Below are 17,388 nucleotides of genomic sequence, written 5' to 3'. Positions count from 1 at the left end.
ACCAGTGAGAACAGTCAAAATCAAAATCAAAATCAAACCAAATCAAATCATATATCAGAAAGCAGAACCAAAATTGAGGTCGATCAACATCAGTCGGAATTGCAGCTGTGGTTAAGCACCATCAGCTCGTGTCTGTTGCCAGCCTCGCCTGGCCCCCGTGCCGGTGGCACGTAAAAGCACCATCCGTTCGTGTCTGTTGCCAGGCGAGGCTGGCCCCCGTGCCGGTGCCACGTAAAAGCACCATCCGTTCGTGGCCATTTACCTGCTCTGTCTGGCCCCCGTGCCGGTGACACGTAAAAGCACCATCCGTTCGTGGCCGTTTGCCAGCACTGTCTGGCCCCCGTGTTGGTGGCACGTAAAAGCACCATCCATTCGTGTCCGTTGCCAGCCTCGCCTGGCCCCCGTGCCGGTGACACGTAAAAGCACCATCCGTTCATAGCCGTTTGCCAGCTCTGTCTGGCCCCCGTGTCGGTGGCATGTAAAAGCACCATCCGTTCGTGTCCGTTGCCAGCCTCGCCTGGCCCCCGTGCCGGTGACACATAAAAGCACCATCCGTTCGTGGCCGTTTGCCAGCTCTGTCTGGCCCCCATGTTGGTGGCACGTAAAAGCACCATCCGTTCGTGTCCGTTGCCAGCCTCGCCTGGCCCCCGTGCCGGTGACACGTAAAAGCACCATCCGTTCATGGCCATTTGCCAGCTCTGTCTGGCCCCCGTGTCGGTGGCACGTAAAAGCACCATCCGTTCATGGCCGTTTGCCAGCTCTGTCTGGCACCTGTGCAGGTGGCACGTAAAAAGTACCCACTGCACTCACGGAGTGGTTGGCGTTAGGAAGGGCATCCAGCCATAGAAACACTGCCAGATCTGACTGGGTCTGATGAAGCCTTCCAGCTTCACAGACCCCAGTTGAACCGTCCAACCCATGCTAGCATGGAAAACGGACGCTAAAGGATGATGATGATGATATATACATACATATATATATATATATATATATATATATATATATATATATATATATATATATATATATATATATATATATATACATATATATATACATGCCTGGCACCTGTGCAGGTGGCACGTAAAAAGCACCCACTACACTCACGGAGTGGTTGGCGTTAGGAAGGGCATCCAGCTGTAGAAACATTGCCAGATAAGACTGGAGCCTGGTGCAGCCTTCTGGCTTCCTAGATCCCCGGTCGAACTGTCCAACCCATGCTAGCATGGAGAACGGACGTTAAACGATGATGATGATGATGATGATATATATATATATACACACACATATATCATCATCATCATCGTTTTATGTCCAATTTCCATGCTACCATGGGTTGGACGGTTCGACCAGGGTCTGGGAAGCCTGCAGGCTGCACCAGGCTCCAGTCTGATCTGGCAGTGTTTCTACAGCTGGATGCCCTTCCTAACACTAACCACTCCATGAGTGTAGTGGGTACTTTTTACGTGCCACCGGCACGGGTATCACAACTACAATTTCCATTTGATTTTCATTTTGATGTTGATGTACTTGACTCAATAGGTCTCCTCAAGTGCAGCAGGTCACCCTATGATCCAAGGTACTTTTAAATGGGCTGCAGCTGGTTATGCAAAACTGGTGTAGGATACAGCTGTGAACTCACTTTATTTGCCGGGTTTTTGCAGTCATAGCCCCTGTTTCACTACCGTTAAGCATGGTAGTTCGCACACAGGCATCGTACAATCTACCTTTCACTCTGAGCAAGAGGCCCTTTGTCCCCAGTAGGGGTAGAAGCCTTCTAAACTTTGCTCAGACTATTCTTATCCTAGTGATAACACTCTCTGACCATCCACCCCCACTACTAACTTGGTCACCTAGGTAGTGGAAGCTATCAACTACTTCTAGTTTCTCCCCCTGGTGTGTGATGGAATCTGTTTTCTGAGCATCTGTGGTGTTTATATATAATATATATATATATATATATATATATATATATATATATATATATATATATATTACATATATATATTCTTTTATTCTTTTACTTGTTTCAGTCATTTGACTGCGGCCATGCTGGAGCACCACCTTTAGTCAAACAGATCAACCCCAAGACTTATTCTTTGTAAGCCTAGCACTTATTCTATTGGTCTATTTTGCCAAACAGCTACATTATGGGGACATAAACACACCAACATCGGTTGTCAAGCAATGGTGGGGAAGAGACAAACACAGACACACAAACATACACATATACACAGACATGCAGGAAGTAAATTTAAGGCTGGTCTCAAGATATTGAGCCTTACAAATGAAATGACAAAGGATCAAGATATCTGGAATTTTTGCTATACTCAAGAAGACTTGTTCACCACAGAAAAATTGATACCAGTGCTAGTGCTACATAAAAAGCACTCATGCTGGTGTCATATTAAAAACACTGGTGCTGCTGCTGCATAAAAAACAGTCATACTGGTGCTATATTAAAAGCACTATAATGGTCTCACATAAAAAGTACCCAGTACACACTGCAAAGTGGTTGGAGTTAAGAGGGATATCCAGCCGCAGAAAGCATGTTAGAACAGACATAGGAGTCTGGTTCAGCCCCTGGCCTTACCAACTCTGGTCAAAGCATCCAACCCATGCAAGCACGGAAAACAGATGTTAAATGATGACAATGATGATATAGGTAGTCATGGCTATGTATGTATATGTGTGTGTGTGTGTGTGTGTGTGTGTGTGTGTGTGTGTGTAAGTATGTACACAGACATGACAAAAGTAAATAGACACCCTATAAAACATTGTTTTATATTTATTGTAACTTGAAAAGGTTTATATTTTTTATTAATTGGCATTTTCATTTTTCAGGTTCTATATGTGACTATTTAATCATGCTACATACAAAAGAAGCCTTGGAACAGTCTGAATTTCAAAGAGGCCATATTATGGGTCCATCAGCATAAAATCGTAGGAAACCTTGGGATCCTGCTTTCTACAGTTAATAGAATGATGGTGCAATTCACCAGACAGGAGGAGGAGTTCATATCACCTTGCCCAGGTTGACCAGGGCCCTCTGACAGGACCCTTCACTTTGTTAAGAAAAGTGTGGAGGATAATCCTCATTGCAAGGCCTCTGACATAACAACAAGTTGATGTCAGTCCCAGAACAGCTGTTAGGTATGTCTACAGACTTGGCTACTATGGCAGAGCTGCAAGAAGGAAGTAAGATCTTCCCTCAGCCAATATCAAGCAGAGAATAGATTGGGCCAGTGAAATGGTGGAGAGGCCACTAGCATTTTGGGACACTGTCATATTCTCTGAGTCCAGATTTACTTTATTTTCTGACAGAGGTCAAATGTAGGTCTGGAGACTCTGTGATCAAGAATTTGAAATGAAAAGATTGCGGCCAACAATGAAACATAGTAACTATTCTGTGATGGTCTGGGGAGCAATGGTCAATCAGGGCTAGTAGAGTGTGAGGGAAGCATAAACTTAGACACATATGTGTCCATATTGCAGAAAGGACTCCTTCCAATCTTCTCCTGTGGTGAAATGATTAAAGAAAACTCTTTATTTATAGAAGATGGGGCTCCTTGTCACTTGGCTAAAAAGTCCTGGAAGAGAATGGCATTAAAAAGCTTCCATGGTCAAGCCAGTCACCAGATATGAACCCTATTGAGCACCTCTGAAGAGTAATGGACAGGACACTTCGTAAAAAGCACAAGAAAGCATCACCAAATCCAGATCTTTTGAGATTACTTCATGAAACTTGGCAAGAAATTCCCCCAAGAGAATATTCATCATCTGATCAGTAGCACGTTTAATAAGGTCCTTGCACTGAAAAATACAAAGGATGTGTCTACTAAATATTAGATATTCACATTATAATAATTAATAAATAATTTGAATGTATAATTTCAGATAAAAATAAATTTTAATGATGATAAGGGTGTCTATTTACTTCTGTCATGTCTGTGTGAGTGTATGTATGTATGTATGTATGTATGAATGAATAAAATGTCTGAAGAACCTATTACAGTGCACAACATATAACAAAAGAATTAGAACTTGATACATTCCATTACACCCCATCACGCTCCATTACATCCTCAATCCAACACCATTATTCAGTATAGGCTATAACAGTCATATAACACAGTTGCACTGTCTCTACAATATTTTAATTGGCTGCATAAGTTTTCTTTGATATTGCATTTGTCGCAGTAAACTCATGCAAAGAAGTCATGAATAACACATATCAAAAGAATAAAAATCATTTTTATGCAATTTTTATGCACCAGTATTACAATGCTACCTGCAGGAAGGAGTGCCTTAACATATACATTAAAGACATTCAGAACCAGCAGGTATTCACACCTTTAAAAACAAGTAATACTGGTGAAACACCACAATAAAAACATAAATTCAGTGCAAACATAACAAATGTGATATTGTTCTATGGGACAGGAAACAAAATTCCTGCACTGTTGTAGAGGTCAGCTGCTGCCCAGGAAATATGAATGTATGAGGGAGAGTCAAAAATTATAAACACTCTTGTTTTTTCAATGTATTTACACAAAAGCAGAGGATAAAAAAGTACGTCATTTTTCTATATAGTCTCCTTTCTTTTCAATGCACTTGGTCCAGTGGTTCACAAGCTTGTGTATTCCCTCCAAGAAGAAGGTTTCTGGTTGGTCATGCAACCATTTATGCACTGCTTCCTTCACATCATCCATAGGAAATCAACAACCTTGCGAACCATCTTTGAGCAGTCCAAGAATCTGATAGTTGGAAGGGGCAAGATCTGGGCTGTAGGCAGGATGTTCCAGCTCCTCAGAACCCAATTGATTAATGGTTTCAATGGTCTGGGTGGCTGTGTGTGGGTGTGCATTGTCATGGAGTAACAAAACTTTCTTTGGCAATAGGCTTTGGCACTTGATGCGAATTGTTGGCTTCAGTTTGTTGGCCAGCAAAGTACTGTATCTTGCACTGTTGATCATACACTCCTTCTCCAGGTAGTCTTCCAGTATAGGCCCTTTTGAGTCCCAAAAATGGGTTAGCATCACTTTTCCTGCAGAAGACTGAGTCTTGAATTTCATTGTTGCTGGCAAGCCAGGATGTTTCTCCTCCATACTCTGTCTTTCAGATTCTGCCTCATAATGACCCACGTTTTATCTTCTGCGACTATTCTGCTCAAAAATACTTCACCCTCATTGTTGTAGCGATCAAGTAAACGTTGGCAGACTTCAAGACGTTTATGCTTGTGCTCTCCAGTAGGATCTCTTGGCGCCCATCTTGCACAGACTTTATGGAAGCCAGGTTCATTGTGGATGACTTGATAAGCAGAACCATGACTAATCTGCAGAGAACAAGCTACCTCTTCGATTATAACTTGATCCACTCATACACACTTCTATGTGGTAGTGCACAGTCACATATTGTGATAAAAGCCTCCTATGAATTTCAGCACTTGACACACCTTCGACCAGAGAAATCAGATCACTAATCTTTGTTCTTCTTTGGTGCACATTGCTAGTGGAGTGGCTATGCTTACACTGTAAGCCAGAAAGAAAAATGGCACGATCAGGTTCAAACTTCGATCACATGACCACAATAGTGCCAACTATAAGCATGCATGCACAGAAGGCAGTGTGACAATAATAAAGATATGTTATGGCAAAAGAGCAGGTAAGTTTTGTCTTTACCTCGTTCAATCAAAAGTCCATGAAAAGGTGACATTTATAGTGAATTAATGTGGAACTTACAGATCTTGTACTCTGTCTAGGAATTCTTGTTTGTGACTATCATCATAGGTGTATTAGGTTATGTACCAACAAATTTACACAAAAACCTAGAAATACTCAGTTTCAGAGAAAAAGAGCAAATCAAACTAATGTGGATTCTCCAAATCCAATCTATTTGTGGCACCGTGAAGATTTGTAAGACATTCAAAAAATTATCCATGTGAGATTCTTATGTGAATAGATTGCACACACTTGGATGTATGCATCAACAGTTCAACCAACACACCAACTTAACCATATATTTACAAACACTGGGAACTCTCTTAACTCAAAAAGTCTTGTTGCTTTGTTAGCAGTTGACTTAAATCAAGCTCAAAGAAAAAAAATCATTCATTTATACATACACACACACATACATAAAACAAAACATACAAATCTGCACATATACATAGATACATACAAAAATACCCTGTTGATGTTGAAATTTCAATGTAGGAGCCTTGGGTCTAGATTAGAAACCGGTTCTTTCTCTATTGGCAAGAAATCTTGAAATAAACTGAATAATGACATATACACGTATATAGAAGACAGAATGATATAAATAAGACAGAACAAAGTAGATATAAGAACGTATATGAGACAGAATAAATAAAGTAATATAAAAGTTAACATACAAGGCACCATTCAAGCGTGGTTGTTGCCAGTACCGCCTGATTGTCCCTTGTTCTGGAGGCACATAAAAAGCACCTACTACAGTCTTAGAGTGGTTGGTGTTGGGAAGGGTATCCAGCTGTAGAAACTTTGCCAGATCAGATTGGAGCCTGGTGCAGCCATCTGGCTTTCCAGCCCTCAGTCAAACTGTCCAACTCATGGCAGCATGGAAAGCGGGCGTTAAACGACGATGATGATGATGATGAAATATAATACACACACTCACACACACATACACACGAAAGTGGTTGGCATTAGAAAGGACATCCAGCTGTAGATACCATTTGTATACATATACATGTATGTATACATACACACACACACATGCGCCTGCACACATATATATAGATATAACATCATTATCATTATCATCATCATTATTATTTAATACCCCTTTTCCATGCTGACATGGGTTGGATGGTTTGACAGGAGCTGGCAAGTCAGAGAACTGCACCAGGCTCTGCTGTCAACCGTGGCATGGTTTCTATGACTGAATGCCATTCTTAATGCCAACCATTTTACAGAGTGTACTGAGTGCTTTTTATGTGACACCAGCACCAGTGAAGTTACCAAGTAACTTGTAAGATAAAGATCTCTCAGCTGGGAAAGGGAATTGTACATTTGAGAGGTCAGGGCATAATAGAGGGATAGAGATAGGTGTCTTACTATAGAGGAGATATTTTGCTACCCAGTAGGGAAAGTAAGAAGAAGCAGGAGAGATAGATTTAGAGAGACAGAGGGAGAGAGAGAGTGGATGGTGCTAGAGATGTATCAGTAGAGAGGGACATTCCCACAAAATACAGTGAAGGTGAATATAAAGGGGATAAATGGAGGTGTTTCATAAAAGTGTGAGGGGAGATGTTTAGTTCTGGGGAAAAGGTGACCTTCGATCTGAACAAGTCTTTATTCATGATTTGTATCATGTCACTAATGCATTCACATATTTTGCGTTTTTGTCAATGAAATTCCTTCAGACAAATTTATCAAATGTATTCTTTTATTTTGTCACTGTTTTTGGTCATTGGATTCCTGGTCCCAATATGTGGGGAAGGGGAAAGTAAAGGAAGAGAAAACAATGATAACATCTGCACAGGAGTGAACATGGCAAGATATGGCAGCAAACAAATTGCTAATGTACGGATAAGAGTATTCTGAGAGATAATCAAACTTTGGGGACACAAGGGTTGACAGATTATCTGCCAGGAAAAGCTCTATAATGTCCACTCTAAGCTAAACTCTGAGAGGAAGCTTCTGATCCAAAAGACAAAAGACAATTAGAGTCCATAAATGGACAACTTAACTAGGGAAGTGTTGTGCTAGATGTGTTTGCTATTGTTTGAGTGTAGGACAAAGAAAATATTTAAAATGATTGTAGGAGTGGCTGTGTGGTAAGTAGCTTGCTTACCAACCACATGGTTCCGGGTTCATTCCCACTGTGTGGCACCTTGGGCAAGTGTCTTCTACAATAGCCTCAGGCTGACCAAAGCCTTGCGAGTGAATTTGGTAGACAGAAACTGAAAGAATCCTGTCGTATATATGTATATATATATGTATATGTTTGTGTATCTGTGTTTGCCCCTATCCCCCACCCCCAAACATTGCTTGACAACCAATGCTGGTGTGTTTACATCCCCGTAACTTAGCGGTTCAGCAAAAGAGACCGATAGAACAAGTACTAGGCTTACAAAGAATAAGTCCTGGGGTCGATTTGCTCGACTAAAGGCGGTGCTCCTGCATGGCCACAGTCAAATGACTGAAACAGGTAAAAGAGCAAAAGAGTAAAAGAGTTGTTAATTTATGTGGTCCAAATTCAAAGCAGTATCTAATATCTGATTGTCCCTTTTGAACAAAATACATTGCTTCAATTTATCTCGCAAAAGGAAACAGATGTCAAGATCCTCTGGAAAAGCTACCAGTTATAAACTATCATCCTAACCAAGAAGTGATTTAGTTTTTATCTGCTTAAAGTGACACAGACGAGAATTAAACACTTCACTCTGTTCCTTGTGATTTGTTCAAGGAGCCACTTTTCAATGAATCAGCCGGAATACTAGCTAACATGCACACTCCCCAGTAAATTAATTGAACAGAAGAATAGAAGACAAGCATTTAGCTGTCCAAAATCACCTACTCTCACACTTCATATGCAAACAGCTAACTATGAAAAAACTATTTAACCCCTGTCAGAATGAAAAACATTTGAATTATGGCAAAAATAAAACATATCAAAACATGAGGAGAGGGTATTCAATACTCAGGAGGTTGTGTCTGTCAATATTTGAAATGATTCTGTCACTGCTTTTAAATTAAATATGTATGATATAATTCATGTATTTATTTATCTATTTTTGTCAGCATGAACTCACTGTAATTTAAATAACTACAAATGTGTTGAGTCACATGTTGAACTTTAGAAAAGTTTATATATATTTTTTTATATGTGCTTATATTAAAAAAAAAACCCAAAACTTAAAGGTTACTGTTTAACCCATTTCATAACAACTATATTAGTTCTTAATAAGATCAGATATTTTACATCAGCCCACTTAGTTCTCCATTGCGTCTCTGTGCCACTTTATTCTTCTTCTTCTGAACATAATCAGAACAAAGCAACACAATGCTTGTTACTAGCACATAGCATTTTGTACTTCCCAATATGGACGTTGCAGACAGCGACATCTTCGCAATAGGTTTCAGAATCGAGTACCACCACCACCGCCAGTTGGGCCCTCCCCAATTGAAGCAGAAACACACATGTACACATACTCAAATGGGATCACTGTCTATGTTTTCACAAGGACTATTTTAAAGGGGTTGATTCCTGAATATCATTAATACAGGAAATGGATTAATTACTGGAGTACTGGTATAATTATTCTTAGGCTTGGTTCAGGAACTTTCTGATATCACCTTGTATGTTAACTTTTCATCATCATCATCATCATCATCATTTAGCGTCCGTTTTCCATGCTAGCATGGGTTGGACGGTTCTACTGGGGTCTGTGAAGCCAGAAGGCTTCATCAGGCCCAGTCAAATCTGGCAGTGTTTCTACGGCTGGATGCCCTTCCTAACGCCAACCACTCCGTGAGTGTAGTGGGTGCTTTTTACGTGCCACCCGCACTGGTGCCAGACAGAGCTGGCAAACGGCCACGAACGGATGGTGCTTTTTATGTGCCACCGGCACGAGGGCCAGGTGAGGCTGGCAATGGACACGAAACGGGGCGGTGCTGGCAACGGTCGCGAAACGGAAAGTTCTCTTACATGCCACCGGCACTGGTAACACATCTGCAATTTCCATTGATCGATTTCCATTGATCGATTTCGATTCTGATCCTCACTTGCCTCAATGGGTCTTCACAAGCAGAGTTTCGACATGCCACCGGCACTGGTAGCACATCCGCAATTTCCATTGATCGATTTCGATTCTGATCCTCACTTGCCTCAACACGTCTTCACAAGTAGAGTTTTGTGTCCCAAGAAGGGAAGGTATGCATACGTAGGTTGGCTCCATCCCATGTAGAAGGCCACGGGTTGTGGACTCACTTGTCCTGCCGGGTCTTCTCGCGCACAGCACACTTCCAGAGGTCTCGGTCTCTAGTCATTTCCTCAGTGAGACCTAAAGTTCGAAGGTCGTGCTTCACCACCTCGTCCCAGGTTTTCCTGGGTCTGCCTCTTCCACAAGTTCCCTCAACCGCTAGGGTGTGGCACTTTTTCACACAACTATCTTCATCCATTCTCGCCACATGACCATACCAGCGCAAACGTCTCTCTTGCACACCACAACTGATGCTTCTTAGGTCCAGCTTTTCTCTCAAGGTACTTACACTCTGCCGAGTGTGAGTACCGGCATTACACATCCATCGGAGCATACTGGCTTCATTTCTAGCGAGCTTACGCATATCCTCAGCAGTCACGGCCCATGTTTCACTGCCATGTAGCATGGCTGTTCGTACACACGCATCATACAGTCTGCCTTTCACTCTGTGCGAGAGGCCTTTTGTCACCAGCAGAGGTAAGAGCTCTCTGAACTTTGCCCAAGCTATTCTTACTCTAGCAGTTACACTTTCAGCACACCCACCCCCGCTGCTGACTTGGTCACCTAGGTAACGGAAACTATCAACTATTTCTAGTTTTTCTCCCTGGAAAGTGACGGAAGTTGGTCTCAGAGCATTTTCAGTGTTTATTGTTCCTGAGCATCTGCCACATACAAAAACCATCTTCCTAGTTAGCCTTCCTTTGACATTGCTGCATCTCTTATGTGTCCATAGCTTACACTTGGTGCATCTTATAGAGTTTCTACCTACACCTTTTCTACAGATCGAGCAGGGCCATCTACCTGAAGGTGTTTGTGATTTGTCTACCTTCCTACTGATTACGACTTTGGTTTTAGCTAGATTGACTCTGAGGCCCTTCGATTCTAATCCTTGTTTCCACACCTGAAACTTCTCCTCCAGTTCTGATAGCGACTCAGCAATTAGAGCAAGGTCATCAGCATAGAGGAGCTCCCAAGGGCATCCTGTCTTGAATTCCTCCGTTATTGCCTGGAGGACTATGATAAATAGGAGGGGGCTGAGTACTGAGCCTTGGTGGACCCCTACCTCTACCCGGAATTCTTCACTGTACTCATTTCCAACCCTCACCCTACTAGCGGCGTCCCTATACATGGCCCGCACAGCTCTCACTAACCATTCATCTATCCCTAGTTTTCTCATTGCCCACCAGATAAGGGATCGGGGGACCCTGTCGAAGGCTTTCTCCATGTCAACAAAAGCCAGGTACAGGGGCTTATCTTTGGCTAGGTATTTCTCCTGCAGCTGCCTTACCAGGAATATAGCATCAGTAGTACTTTTCCCTGGCACAAACCCAAACTGCATCTCATCTAAACTAACTCTCTCTCTAATTAGTTGGGCTATGACCCTCTCCATAACCTTCATCACCTGGTCCAACAGCTTGATACCTCTGTAGTTATTTGTATCTAGGGCATCACCTTTACCTTTGTAGCAGTTGACTATTATACTGCTACACCAGTCATTGGGTATGACCCCTTTGTGTATCACCTGATTAACTATATGGGTGACTAGGCTATAGCCGACACTACCAGACATTTTGAGCATCTCTGCAGTGATTCCTGATGGGCCTGGGGCTTTCCCTGTCTTCATGCTTCTAATTGCCTTAGCTACCACAGAACTATCAACTCGGATAGCTGGTCCCTCTGTTGGGTCAACATTCGGCAGACTCTCTTTATCCCATTCATTTTCTTCATTCAGCAACCTTTCATAGTGGCATCTCCAAACCTCTCTCTTCGCATCCTCATTTAGCGCAAGTGAACCATCTTCCATGCGAACACACTTCTCTCCTACCACATCACGATTCTCTCTCAAACACTGTCTTGCAACACGAAACACCTCCAGTCTTTGGTCCTCACGGCGCAGAACATTGGCAAATTTTTTCTTATCTGCTTCCCCTCTGGCTAAATAAACCTGTCTCCTAGCTTCTCTTTTGGCAGTCTGATACAATTCCCTGCTACCCCCATTTTTCCAGACCTTCCAAGCCTGTCTCTTTTCTCTAATAGCCCTGTCTACAATATTGTTCCACCACCACGTTATTCTAGGTCGAGAGGGGACTTTGCACCAGCCACAGATCTGGTCAGTGGCTCTCAGCAGGTTGTCCCTTAGAAACGTCCAGCTGTCTTCTACCCCCTGTGATGCTCTATCCCCTTCTACTTCGTCAGAGGCTTCAAGTAATATGTCCCTAAATCTCTGTCCATTTGCAGGATCTTTAAGCTTCCAGATCCTTCTTCTCCATATTGTCGTCTTCTGGTTGTCCTCCTAGTCCTGATCCTAAAGTCACTAACTACCAGTCTATGTTGTGGGGTACATTCTTCACCTGGGAAGGTTTTGGCATTTATAAGCAGCCATCTCTCCCTTTGCCTTGTAAGGATGTAGTCAATTTGGCTGGTATGTTGGCCCGATTGGTAAGTGACTAGGTGGCTGGTAGGTTTCCTGAAGTTAGTGTTGCAAATCATAAGATTATTTGCATCGCAGAACTCCAGCAGCCTGGTTCCCTCCTCGTTGCGGGAGCCATAGCCATAGCCTCCATGTACGCCATGGAAGCCCCCAGCATGTCGTCCAACGTGACCATTGAAGTCACCAGCCACAAAGATAAGGTCTCTGTCGTTCGTCAATGAGGTAGTCTGCAGTAGAGTGTCATAGAATCGGTCTTTCTGTCCATCGGGTAGCCCCGACTGAGGAGCATAGGCTGATATAATGGTTGCTAAACTATGATGAAGCACTAATCTAATCTTAAGTATTCTGTCACTTACTCTGATTACCTCAATTACTTTATCTACCCATTTCTCAGCGATAAGTATACCCACGCCACCAACCCCGTCAGTGTTCCCTGCCCAGAAAATCTTGTACCTGCGTTCCTTGCCTGTGAGGAACCTAGCTGATCCTCCTCTCCACCTTATTTCTTGCATGCAACATATATCCACACATCTCCGTTCAAGCATCTCGACTATCTCACCAGACCTACCTTTCAGAGTGCCAACGTTGAGGGTGCCAACCCTGAGGGTGTGGAAGGCATGGGCTCTAGAGACCCTGGGACGGTGGACAGTAGCTTCGTGTACCTGAAAAGAAAGCTCGCATTTGGCAGAATTCATGTGCAAGAAATGAAGTAGTAAAGTAGCCTTCAGTACAACCTGCATAACGCTAGCCTTTCATATTTTGCACTGTATGAACATTACCTTACATAGGTCGAGACTAGGGGTAGGGAGGGGTATGGATGGTGAGAGCATTTGCAGTCTTCATGGGAAGCAACCCCGGAATGGAAGAGAATAGGAACTTCCGGCATGCGTGGTTGGGGTGGGAGGGCGGGTGCACCGTAGCTGAGTAAAGAGGTTCTGTTAATCGTGAGCTAGCAAATGGGTTTGTATGAATCGGGAGACAATACTAATTGAAAAATTGAAAAATCAGAGTGGCTATGAACAAAAATCAGAGTGGCTATGAACCTGGAGACAAGTCTAAACGATTATTCTGTCTCATATACGTTCTTATATCTACTTTGTTCTGTCTTATTTATATCATTCTGTCTTCTATATATGTGTATATGTCATTATTCAGTTTTATTTCAAAATTTCTTGCCAATAGAGAAAGAACCGGTTTCTAATCTAGACCCAAGGCTCCTACATTGAAATTTCAACATCAACAGGGTATTTTTGTATGTATCTATGTATATGTGCAGATTTGTATGTTTTGTTTTATGTATGTGTGTGTGTATGTATGAATGAATGATTTTTTTTCTTTGAGCTTGATTTAAGTCAGCTGCTAACAAAGCAACAAGACTTTTTGAGTTAAGAGAGTTCCCAGTGTTTGTAAATATATGGTTAAGTTGGTGTGTTGGTTGAACTGTTGATGCATACATCCAAGTGTGTGCAATCTATTCACATAAGAATCTCACATGGATAATTTTTGGAATGTCTTACAAATCTTCACAGTGCCACAAATAGATTGGATTTGGAGAATCCACATTAGTTTGATTTGCTCTTTTTCTGTGAAACTGAGTATTTCTAGGTTTTTGTGAAAATTTTGTAGAAGCAAACTGAAAGAAGCCCATTGCATTTATATATGTATGTTTGCATTATCTATCTATCTATCTATCTATCTATCTATCTATCTATCTATCTATCTATCTATCTATCTATCTATCTATCTATCTACCTATCCATCCATCCATCCATCCATCCATCCACACACACACACACATGTACATACAGGGTAACAATATTAGTTACCCAATAGTAAGAATTCAAATAAAGTATCCCCAAAAAGGGCTTAAATGCATTCCCAGAGTATATAGAACATAGGAGGAAATACTAATAAGGCATGTATACTAAAATAGTGAAGCATGTTATGCAATAACAGGCTAATCAGATATGAGATAATAGCAATTCAAAGTAAATAACTCTGAAAAGGGCTTTTGTGCGTTCCCAGAGAATATTACCCTCAGTGGCACTTGTGTTGGTATATTCATAAGTCACTAACTGAAATAAGTACATCTATTGTTTAGGAAAATACTATTTACTTGCTTAAGGGTTGTACTGGATAATTTGCGAAAATAACTTCAAATACTAAGAAATCAGCAGACTCAATTTCATTTTTACTAAATAATTTAGGAAAAGGAATAGGTTATTTCCCTTGGCTATATATATATATATATATATATATATATATATATATATATAAGGATCCCTTCTGGGGACGAATGGGTTATTTCCATTGGCTTTTAAAGTCAAATATATTAGATATATATAAGGATCCCTTCTAGGGATCCTATTATCAATTTTTTTTCAACAATCTGAGTATGCTATGAGGTTTCCAGATACGAATTCTAATTACATGTCAAATTTCATAAAAATCGATAAAAAGATGTAGGAGGAGTTAGCTAACAACTCCACAAACATACTCACAGATAGAATTCCCCACATATGTAGTAGATATATATATAATTATCATGTATATATCATTATCATTATCAATTAATGTCTGTTCTCCATGCTGGCAAGTGTTGAATTGTTTGACCAGAGTTGACAAGGCAGTGGGCATCTATTCTATCTCATATAAACTCCCTTTTTTATATTTTACTTATTTTGTCTTACGTATTTTCTTATATATGTGTGTGTGTGTGTGTGTGTGTGTGTGTGTGTGTGTATGTTTCATTGTTGACAAAATATCATGAGAAATGTGGTGGTAGTAGTAGGCATCCATCAGTCTCGAGAGACCACAAATCTATGCCTGAAGAAATTGTGTTAACTGCTGATGGTGGTGCAGTATTTGTTGTGGCTGTAGAGGCCCACAAGGAAGTGTCAGTCACTCATACAGTGATTGCATTTAAAGGTGGCTCTCTGCCGGTGCCACTGCCTTTTCCTTCTGTCGAGTGCACTTTTCTTTGGTGGTGAGTTCCTGTTTTTCTTCTTCTCATTCTATTCCCTTTCACAGTATTTGTCTCCAGTGTGGGCAATCATTTGTGACCTCCACCCCTCTCAGGATGTCCAGATAAAGCAACTTCATATCTCTCTTGCAGACGTCTTTGAAACAAAGATGAGTTTGTCTTTATGCTCTTGTGTTGGTGGCCAATTCCCTATACAGGGGGTCATTTGGGATCTTCCCATCTGGCATGTGATATACACGTAGACGATGCTGCTGGAGCAGGGTGTGTATATTGGGTATCTTGGTGCAGTTGAGGGCTTCAGTGTTGGTGATGTGATCAGTCCGCTTGGTATTCAAGATGCATCTCAAATTACAAAGGTGAAAGATACTGAGACATTGCACCTGCCTGCAGTTTAGGCTCTACATCTCACTGCTGTAAAGTAGGGTACTAAGGATGCAATTCCTTATAGACAGCAATCTTGGTATTTGCAGCCAGTTTTCTGTTTTCCCAGGCTCTTTTTGTGAAATGTAGCTATAGCTAAATCCAAACATTTTAAAGATCACTATCACCCTCATCATCATCATCATCGCTTTAATATCCACTTTTCCATGTTTGCATGGGTGAAAGTTTATTGAGGCAGATTTTCTATGGCCAGATGTTTTCCTGTCACCAGTTCACTCCTCTCTTCAAGCAGAGTGATATATTCCCATGGCCAGACATATTTCTGTAGAATAATGAAAATGAATGACAATACTTATATGACACTAACACTCTTTGATATAGGAGTGTCTTTATCATGTTCATTTACCTGGCATTTCCTAGTTCATAGGTAGCTTTTGTCTATCAGTTTTCTCATTTCGGAGCTCAGTAAGAGTATTGGTAGATTTGATAGTATAATGTGGAAAATATTGGTTATTCCAGGGTTGTGTGTGTTAATAAATGGAATAGTATGTTCCTTGCATTTTTCTTTTGGTGTCTTAAGTTGTGTGATGTCTAATTTCATTGCTTTCAAGATTCCATTATTTATAAGTTCCATGGGGTAATTTTGTGTAAGGGTTTTGTAGCATATTTGGAGGTCACAGGAATTCATTCAACGAAAAAATTTTTTAATGATTCTGGGGCAGTGGGGTACCCCTCGGCCCCCTCCTTTTCCAAACCAAAATAAGAGATTTGCAGCATGGAGGTCTGGGTACTTGATTCCACACAAAAAATCCGATTTTTTTTTCCTTGGTGAAAATTATTCTGGTGAAAAGATCAATGGGGCTTCCACCTCACCCCATTTTTCAGACCTCCAAAAGGTCTGCATTTTAGGAGGTACGGGAGGGAGGGGTCCCCCTCCTTTTCTGAACCAAAATACAAAGGCCATACCTCTTAACCTCTCCCTCCATCTCAAATTTTTTTCTTCTTTCTTCTCCCTTGCTTGGCAAACCTCACAATTTCTTTATATATAAAAAGGCCAAGAAATCTACCTTTAAACCACTATTTGATAAATCCAATAAAGGAAGAAAGTGCTAAAAGTGTAAATAAAATGCAAATAAAAATATCTATAATCATCCAACATTCTGACTACCTTATTATTCTAAATACGTAATATCTGTACATCACTTCAAAAACTCTCTCTCTACATATATATATACATACTCACACATACACACGCATGCACACACACACACACACACACACACACACACACACACACACACACACACACACACATATATATGGAGGTGGATGCTCAGAGTGTCACCACTAGAATACGAATAGCCTGGGCAATGTTTAGAAAGCTTCTACCCCTACTGGTGACAAAGTGTCTCTCACACAGAGTGAAAGGTAGATTGTATGATGCATCTGTGCAAACTGCCATGCTTCACGGCAGTGAAACATGGGCTGTGACTACAGAGGACATGCGTAGGTGTGAAAGAAATGCAGCTAGCATGATCCGCTGGATGTGTAATGTCAGTGTGCACACACGATAGAGTGTAAGCGCCCTGAGAGAAATGCTGGACATAAGAAGCATCGGAGGTGGCA

The 17,388-nt window shown here is 41.3% G+C and overlaps 1 protein-coding gene across 3 annotated transcripts in view; it reads left to right on the top strand.

Moving 5' to 3' along the window:
• Positions 1-17,388, top strand: part of LOC115219785 (alpha-aminoadipic semialdehyde synthase, mitochondrial) — a 167,980-nt gene that overhangs the window by 52,929 nt on the left and 97,663 nt on the right. The window contains exon 1 of one of the 3 annotated variants that reach the window (XM_036501085.1): positions 9,024-9,344. The exons of the other annotated variants lie outside the window; for them this stretch is intronic. The gene's annotated coding sequence lies outside the window, so the exon portion shown is untranslated. Of the gene's footprint in view, positions 1-9,023; positions 9,345-17,388 lie in introns of those variants that run through there. 3 annotated transcript variants of the gene reach the window in all.

Source organism: Octopus sinensis, linkage group LG1 (genome assembly GCF_006345805.1).
Source record: "Octopus sinensis linkage group LG1, ASM634580v1, whole genome shotgun sequence".
Lineage (NCBI taxonomy): Eukaryota > Metazoa > Mollusca > Cephalopoda > Octopoda > Octopodidae > Octopus > Octopus sinensis.
Note: the sequence above shows the minus strand (reverse complement) of the source record. Positions and strands in the feature narration are given on the sequence as shown.